The sequence below is a fragment of the Apodemus sylvaticus genome, chromosome 19, assembly GCF_947179515.1.
Source record: "Apodemus sylvaticus chromosome 19, mApoSyl1.1, whole genome shotgun sequence".
Lineage (NCBI taxonomy): Eukaryota > Metazoa > Chordata > Mammalia > Rodentia > Muridae > Apodemus > Apodemus sylvaticus.
The window spans coordinates 19667125-19676262 of record NC_067490.1 but is presented as its reverse complement, the minus strand read 5'-3'; the positions used below and the strand labels follow the sequence as shown (position 1 = coordinate 19676262).

The 9138-nt window shown below is 43.7% G+C and overlaps 1 pseudogene; it reads left to right on the top strand.

Moving 5' to 3' along the window:
- The first annotated feature begins 7252 nt into the window (after window positions 1-7252).
- LOC127670017 (spermine synthase-like) lies at window positions 7253-8635 on the top strand (annotated as a pseudogene).
- The last annotated feature ends 503 nt before the right edge of the window (window positions 8636-9138 follow it).

Here is a 9138-nt window from a genome sequence, read left to right as displayed (position 1 = left end):
GGTCCACCCCATCTGGGCCCCCCTCTAGCGGGAGATCGTGGGCCTTTCCCTTCAATCCGGCTCAGGATTCCGCTGACATCACGGGGAGGGATGCAGGATGGTCCCTGGGGAGGGAGGCGGGGACACGTGCCAGTCTTGCCCAGCCTTGTCTTGCTACAGGTCCAGGCAAGTGCTCCCAGTTGCAGGGGCGGCGAAAGTGGGCGTGAAGATGGAACTTAGCTGGCTAGCCCCTGGGAAGAGCTGCCAGCAGGAAGGCCTTGGTATTTATATTAGAACTTCATCCAGGCAACCTGGCAAGGAGGGACCACAGGACTAGATTACTCCAGTCACAGAAGGTAGTGTGCTGGGGCTAAGTTAAACAAAACTAAAGCTAATAAAAGTGCAGAAGTTACGAAACACACAAATGCAGAGCTCTAAGGCCTTCTCACTGAGGGGATGCCCACAACACTAGTCTCTCAGTGGAAGAAAGATTTAGCCTCTAGAGAAGTCTCATTTCCTAATTGAAGTTTCGGCGTGCGTGTGTGCATGTGTGTGTGTGTGTGTGTGTGTGTGTGTGTTATTTTGTTAACCTTACTTTTATGGGGCTGGAGAAATGGCTCAGCAGTTTAGAGCACATACTGTTCTTGCAGAGGACCAACACCGCTTTCTTTGATATTTATACTAATAATTTGATGAGAGGTGCACGCCTGTAAAATTCAGGAAAGCAGAACCAGAGAGTCACTCCTACAAAACAGGTGTCGGCAGCTCTGCCGGGGCCGGGGCCTGCCCTCTTGGAAAATTTTATACTTTCTAAATTAAGTATGTTAATTCCAACTGTTTATTAAGCCAAAAAAAGGAAAAAAGAAAAAGGAGTTTGGTCTGAGTGTGCATGTGCACAACCAAGAGTCAGGGTGCACCGGACATCTTGAGCTGGCAGGAAGCTCATGCTGGCTACCTTTGGGACAGGATGTGAACTGTGAGCCACCTGGGAGTGTCAGGGGGAGCAAGGTCTGGCGCTGGACCCTCTGCCAACATTGAGGTAACCTGTTCGCCTTTCTCGGTCCTGAAATGTCTCCACTTCCGGTGAAAGCTTGAAGACTTTCTAGGGCCTTTTTTTCTAACAACGGCATAAATATTATCAAATTCTTCATTAAACCACATGTTCTATTTATCAATACAATTTCCATATTAAATTGCATGGTGATAGAATGATTTGATATAGAATGATTTTAAATGAAAGGAAAGAAGAAAAGCCTTTTTCAGGTGAAAAGGAAAAACAAGAAACACCCCAACTCTTCCCCAAGAATAACATTTTAAAACTCACCTCTAAGTAGGCCAGTGTGACGGATGTCGGTGACAGACCATGGCTACTTCACAATGTGCTGAGGGTCAGTGACTTTAAAATAAAGCCAGCTTCCACAACCAGAGCCTCAAGGGAGTAGGGCACGATGAAGATGAATATATAGTTCTGGCTAGTTTGATACACAAAAAGTTGAATTAACAGAGCCACAATCAAAGAAAATAACTATAACAGAGTTGAAACAAACAAACAAAAACAACAAAAGCAACTTTATATCCTCTCTCATCACTTGTGTCCTTCTGCCTGGTTTCTGTCCTTCTAATTGCCCGGTATTGCTCTCTCTCTTGGGTCCCCTTTTTGGAACCCTGTGAATCCACTGTAAACAAAACCTTGGGGGACTGTGGGAGAGGCTCTAGCAGAAAAAGCAGATAGTCATTTACCTCAAGTGCATCTTGTTCCCTGGATTGGTTTTGGACCTGATTCCATGCCCCCTGTGACAAACATTTACATTCAATTTATAAGACATGTTTATTCTTGTTGGATGTCAGAGCATAGCTGTAGAACTCAGTCTGGTCAGTGTACTCTGATCCTAGACGTGGCCTTCCTCGTTCCTGTCATGCGTTCCCAGATATAGTCTATTCTACGTTCCAGGTAATTGTGTTTAAACTGGTCCATCCTGAGAAAACTCTGTTAATATTCAGTATGTGCTTACTAGTATTTATTTACATGTTTTTCTGATCAGGTTTTCTGAACTCTTAACAACCTTCCTTGGATCATTGCTTTCTTTGTTACATTGTGTATAAAAGAACTCAGAAACTGAAGAAAGGTTGTCTATAAAATCAGACTATAGTCTGTCCCATCCTTTCAGATCCTCAGATTCCAAGACTGGTAGAGATCTGCACAGGTGAGCTGTAAAGTCGACATACTTCCTAAACTTTAGACGATCCTCACACTTACGCTTGCCCCCATATATTATAGACTAGGCCCTGCTTATGAGGAAGGACAGCTGGTTTATTTCTGAGTTTGGGTCGCTTTGCTTAATATACTTCCCAGATCTATGCATCTGCCTACAAGTGCTGTGATTTCGTTTCTTTAGAGCTGAACGGTATCCTGCTATGTGCATGCACTATCTCCTCTGTATGCTTTACCAGTGAACAGACATCCAGACAGGTCCCATTGTCTCTGCCCTGACCAGAGCAGCAATTAACATGGATGTACAAATGTCTTTCCGATGAGATGCAGAGTTCTGGGAGTCCTAGAGTGTAGCTACTGGTTGTTCTATTTGACTGTGCTAGTCTGCACTTGGACCAGCAGTGAATAACGTTTTCTCTTTCTCTACACTCTCGCCAACACCCGTCCGATCTCTTGATGGTAGCCATTCTGACTGGGGTTCAGGTGGTAGCCACAAGTAGTTTTACTTTGTGTTTTCCTGAAGGCTTTAAGATGTTAAACACTTCTTGAAATGCTTAAAAATTACTATAGAGAGGTTATGTGCAGGGTTGAATGTGTGGAAGAATTGGCACTGGTTTATAGGACCTTACAGTTTAACCCAAGTGGTTTCTGAAGTGCACTTTGCCCCCTACCAGTTGGAGCATCTGACCCTTGTTAGAAATGTATGTTATTGGTAATGTATACACATAATACACATAGAAATGTATGTTAGTGATGTATCATGTGCAGTGATTTGAAATCCTGAGTGTAGATCCCCAGAAATATGGATTTTGACAAATCCTCCTGGTGATTCTGATGAATCAGCATTTCTGGAAGTCTTAGGAGCTTCCCAATCCTTGGAAGTTCTGCTTCCTTCCTGGGCCTTGTACAATCCCTTTACTTCCTGTGTCTTACAAGTCTCCTTTACTTCCTGTGTCATACAAGTTTCCTTTACTTCCTGTGTCTTACAAGTTTCACTCCTTCTCAGAGGAAGGAGTGCTTAGATAAATAGCTACATGACCAATGTCCTTTTATTGAAGAGTCTAACTTCTCTCCATCCCTCAGGACTTAGCTTGAGTATCCCTTCTTGATGGAGGTCTTCTCAAGTGGAAATTTCTGATTTCTTTGGAGACTCAGTTGTGTCATGTGATGTTTTTCTGGAAACTGTCTTATGGGAGGATGCTTCTGCTGCAGCAGATACATGGGAGGATCTTTTGCAGAGAGAAGAAATGTGGTGTGTTTCTGGAAGCTATCTGGAGAAGATGATATGTGATGTCTTGCTAGAGAGGATGCTTGAGAGAACACATGATGTTTGAAAAGGATATAATTATGACCCAACAGACAGTGGATAACTCTGTGTGGTATTGGTTCGCCTTACCACTCTTCACTGATCACCATTTGTCATGACTTTGTAGAGAGAAAAGTGCCAAAGAACTCCTGGTGGTGTTCCAACAGCTTCTTGCTGCTTCCATGAACTCAGTTGGCAGAGCCTTGCAGTTTCTTCTGGTTCAAACTGCCATTGCTGATTTGTAAATGATGTTTGTGAATGGGTCAAGCTACCTTTATTGACTGATCTAAACTGAACTGCTAATATCCTGACAATGCAGATTAGAGGTCACACACACACACACACACACACCTATTTCTAAAGAGGTCATTACCCTATTAATCTTTCCTTTCCAGTACCTTTGGTTGGTGGTGAGCTACAAGAGAGGTTACAGCATTTAAGTACACTTATCAAAGTAGGTTTTAAAAATAATATAAGCCTACAGTCTTCTCTGACACCTCTAAACCAAATTAGTTCTCACTAGTAAAATTAATTACAACAAAATGATCCTAGTTATTTGTGTGTGATTATTCACATAATGTCTTTGTCCACTGTTACAACCTAAGCCACATGAGTCCTGTCTCACCAGTGCATTCCTTGTACCCAGCATAGTTCTGTTCCATATAAAAGGCTCAATAAATATTTCCAGAAGCAGTCAGGGTCGAATCCATGAGCTCCCTTTCTGCACATTGCCGATAATGAGCTTGTGATTCGTGGGGGCTGGTACAGGGACAGCAAGGCATACATAAGCTATATTCGTTTTAAAAGAAAGTCAGTAAGAAGTACCTACAGAGCCCTGTATCATACTTGGTACATGGAACATATATCTGTATTGAATAAATAATGATCACAGATCACAGCTGTACTGTGTGCTATGCTGTGACGTAGTCAGTTAAGTATTGCTGTATATATGGGACCAGTGGAGCTGGAACAGAAGGAACTTGGCAAAGTCACCATGTAGGAATCAGCTCAGTCTATGAGCATATTGATCTTTACCTTTAGGAGCTCTGAATACTGAGGTTTGAGAAATTCCAGTCCTACAGGAATGATCAGAGACAAAAGTTGGCGGGCCTGTACGGCTAGGCATGGAGCATGGCTTGCTGGAGGTCACAGCTGTTATGAAGATGAGAGAGGAGAGGGAAGGGTGTGGCACTGTTGGATTCTGATTCTTGAAGCCTGCTGCTTTTCACTGCTAGTGAGTCGGGGAAGGAGGGAGATCAGAAATGAGGATAAGCAGAATGGAAATCAGGCAGGGAAAAATAAGACAGCAAGAGAGAGACAATAGGCAGAAGGAAGGCAGGAAGGCCAGACTCCTGATCCAGTAGATATATTTCACTGGGAGGAGAGCGGGCCTTTTGGGTTGAGTTTGTCATGACTTTTCTAGAAGACTTGAGAATTGAGTGGAGACTTAAGGACCTCCTTTCTTTATCAAATCTCCATTACTCACTGAGGCCAAAAGGGCTGTCTTGGAAATACAAGTGTCTTAAAACAGTAAGACTATCCAAACTTTTTACAAATCCATCGTCTAAATACCTTCATCAAAAAGCCACCACACAGCCATTGTGAGTATGGCTAATATGCCAGATTTAGGGCCTGGAAGGAAGTCCACGTCGGACTCCGGACACTCGCAGTATGACCCCCCTGGGTGACAAGTCTCATAAGCCGCCCAAGAGTCAGAAACAGCCCTTCCAACCGACGAAAGGCCTATGTTCTTTCTTTCCAGTGCCAAGGTGAGTATACCTACTGTGTGCCAGCACAAAATTCACTGACATCCTTTAAGCCTCAAAGTCATAACTGTAGTCTGGCTTTAAAGGCTCCACCAAGCATAATCCTCTAGAAAAATTCTATTTCTGTGACATCTGTGTTGTCATGGCAACCACCAAGCAACACTGTGGAAAGTGTCTCAAGTGCAGTGGCAGTCAGTGAGCCAGAGTGAATCTGCAGGGAGTAGGCCATCCATAAAGGCTGGGAATAGACGTCTTTTAGCAAGCTGCACCCTGACCCCCGCCACAGCTCGGACGAACACCGTGAGGTACTGTGTTTCTTGGTGGGGTCCAACACGAGCCAGAGAAGAAGATGGGCTAATGTTCCACGCTGTGGGCTTCTCCCAGAACAGTGCTTGGGCTAAAGGTAAAGGCCACATGTACGCCCGTGGTTAGCTGTGGGATTTTTGTTTGCAAGAGTGTGGGCGGAGACTATGGTGTGGGCGGAGACTATGGTGTGGGCGGAGACTATAGTGTGGGCGGAGACTATAGTGTGGGCGGAGGGCTCTGTTGATAGACAAGTTGGCAGGATTCCTTAGACCTCGTTTCTTAAGGTGACAGCAACATGTGCCGAGTCCTTGCCACATACCAAGGATGATCCTAAACGGTTTTCACATCATGTACCACTTGGCTTTCCTAACGAGGGTAGAGATAGCCTTAGTTCAAGATGAACAGATTTACGCATAGACAAGTAAATAAGTCACGTTTACCAAGCTAGCCCTTAATATAGCTGTGATTTGAACCCAGGCTCCTTAAACGAAGAGTCTGATGGGGCTGGAAGGATGGTTCATCAGCTAGGGACGCTCTTGCAGAGGACCAGAGTTCAGTTCCCAGATCCATACTCACAATGGGCAGTTCACATCATAACTCCGGCTCTAGGGTCCTACATACACCCTCATTCTGGCATTTGCAGGCACCTGTGCATACAGACTGGTCCATCTCCATGCCTCTCACCCCCACCCCCACATGCGAGAGACAGAAATACACAGAGACAGAGAGCCCACAGCCTAATAATTGTTCTATGATATTTCTGATGCCTGGGTCCTCACCTAGCTCACTGAGGACGTTTGAAATGTAACCATTGGGCATATGCAAGATGCGGTCAACGCCCTAGACAAGTCCCCATCTTCGCAGACCTTCAAGCCCTTTCCTTCCTTGGTAGCTTGTAATATGAAGAAAAACCCTTGAGACAGCTTCCCTAAACAAAATGTTTGCGGGGAAACCTAGAAAGCATGTTGTTATGGAATAAAATATAGCAGAAAGAATACTGTTAAAATATGGGGACTGTTGAATATCGAGTCTGAATTATGCAACAACGTGAGGTATGGATTATGGAACTGAGGACGCCCTGTCAAAATAAGGCGTGCTTCCCAGGACCTAAAACACATAGGCAATTTTATTCCTATTTTAAGTGAAAATTACCTGAGTTCTTAGATGTGGAAAGGTAAAGAACATTTTTGCTATAGGTAAGAGAGAATTGAATTTGAAAATAAATATACATAGGCTTTTCTCTAGGACAGAAACAAAACCCAGGGAGCACATTAAAATGTGCTTAAGCAATACCCCAGGAGTATGCAATGAGATGATTCACGCTGACCCTTATACGCCAAAGCAGGCACCGAATGTTTAACTGGCCTTTTTGTATTTGTTAAACCTCTATTGGTATATTTATTCCAACTAAAATCACATGAGACTCTCCTCTGACACCCCCTCCCCCCAAGCTTAATATGATAAAAATTAACAATAGAGATGATTTTCTGACTCCTGGCCTCCTCCCCCTCCCACCGGTGCAGTGCACTCCCCGCTGGCCCGCAGTCTGACAGGCCACACGAAGTCCCTTAGTCTCCAGTGGTCCCCTCCCCAGGTATAGCAGCAGCAAGAGACAGCACGCTCCACTTCACGCTCGGCGCCAGAGCTGATGGTGAGGCCACGTTGAAAGGCCTTCAGTCCGTTTTTCGGGAGAAAGGGATGACAGAGTCAGTGCACACCTGGCACGACTGTGGATATTTAGCAACTTACACGAACGAGAATAGCAGCTTTGCCAGTTTGAGAATCTACCCACCTGGACTTGTGTTGCTGGACTTTCAGAGTTACGACAGTGATGTGCAAGGCAAACAAGAAACTGACTGCCTTTTGAACAAAAGAAATGAAAAACTGAGTCAAGACAATCCTGGGCTGTGATTCGATTACCACCCCATAGTTCGAGGAGGGTTCATTGACAGATACGGGCCTACTGCTGATGGGCGCCTGGTTGAGTGTGACATAGATGAAGCGGTGTATGATGAAGATTCACCCTATAAGAACATCAAATTTCTACACTCAAAGCAGTATGGGAATATTCTCATCCTCAGCGGGGATGATAATTTGGCAGAGTGACTTGCCACGTGCCCAGGCCATCATGGGCAATAGTAAAGAAGAATATACTGGCAAAGATGTACTGATTCTGGGTGACAGCGGTGGAGGCATATTATGTGAAATTGTCAACCCGAAACCAAAGATGGTCTCTATGATAGAGATTGACCAAAGATGGTCTCTATGGTAGAGATTGACCAAATATGGTCTCTATGGTAGAGATTGACCAAATATGATATCTATGGTAGAGATTGATCAAAGATGGTCTCTATGGTAGAGATTGACCAAAGACAGTCTCTATGGTAGAGATTGACCAAAGACGGTCTCTATGGTAGAGATTGACCAAAGATGGTCTCTATGGTAGAGATTGACCAAAGATGGTCTCTATGGTAGAGATTGACCAAAGATGGACTCTATGGTAGAGATTGACCAAATATGGTCTCTATGGTAGAGATTGACCAAAGATGGACTCTATGGTAGAGATTGACCAAAGACGGTCTCTATGGTAGAGATTGACCAAATATGGTCTCTATAGTAGAGATTGACCAAATGGTAATTGATGGATGTAAGAAATACATTCAGAGGACATATGGAGATGTCTTAGACAATCTTAAAGGAGACTGCTATCAGGTACTTATAGAAAACTGTATCCCAGGACTGAAGAGGTACACCAAAGAAGGGAAAGAGTTTGATGATATGATTAATGATTTGACAGCTGTCCCTATTTCTACGTCTCCAGAAGAAGATTCCACGTGGGAGTTGTTCCGACCGATTCTTGACCTGTTAGTGAAGATTCTGAAACAGTATGGAAAATACTTCACACAGGGGAACTGTGTCTACTTGACTGAAGCCCCATGTCTCTATGAAAAACAGCTGAGGCGCCTGCACTGTCCTGTGGGATTCTCAAAAGAGATTTGTCTGTGTCCCTTCATACTTGGAATTGTGGGTATTTTACACTGTTTGGAAGAAAGCTAAGCCTTAAAGATGAGCTTCCCCTGAATGGGTGTGCTGCAAGACACCTTCCTGACCTCTACATGCCATATATGTCATCAAATGAGTTGGGCAACTGTTCCTGAATTTCTTCAAGTGGTTTTCATTTTTAATTATTATTTTTAATTTAAAAAAGCCAATGGGAAAAATGTATATTTTGATGAGTTAGGGTGTTAATTTTTAAAAGTCAGCCAAAGGACAATTAGACAGCCCAGCAAAGACTACAGAATGCCCTGATCACCTAGAATATGATTTTAGTATCTTTTTTTCCCCTCTGTGTGGTGTTTGGGTTTTGGTTTTGGTTTCGGTAGACCCTTAATTTGGACCTGTGGAGGAATGAACGTCATTGCTTTGTTCTGGAGAGAAGTCCCTGATAGTGTTTCTCCCCTCTCACCCCCAAATTGACTTAGATAATTAAAATTTGGTGCTTTTAAAGGTTTAAAAAGAGTAATCAGCAGTGCTTCAAATAAAATGACAAAGGAGAAAAAAAGAGATAA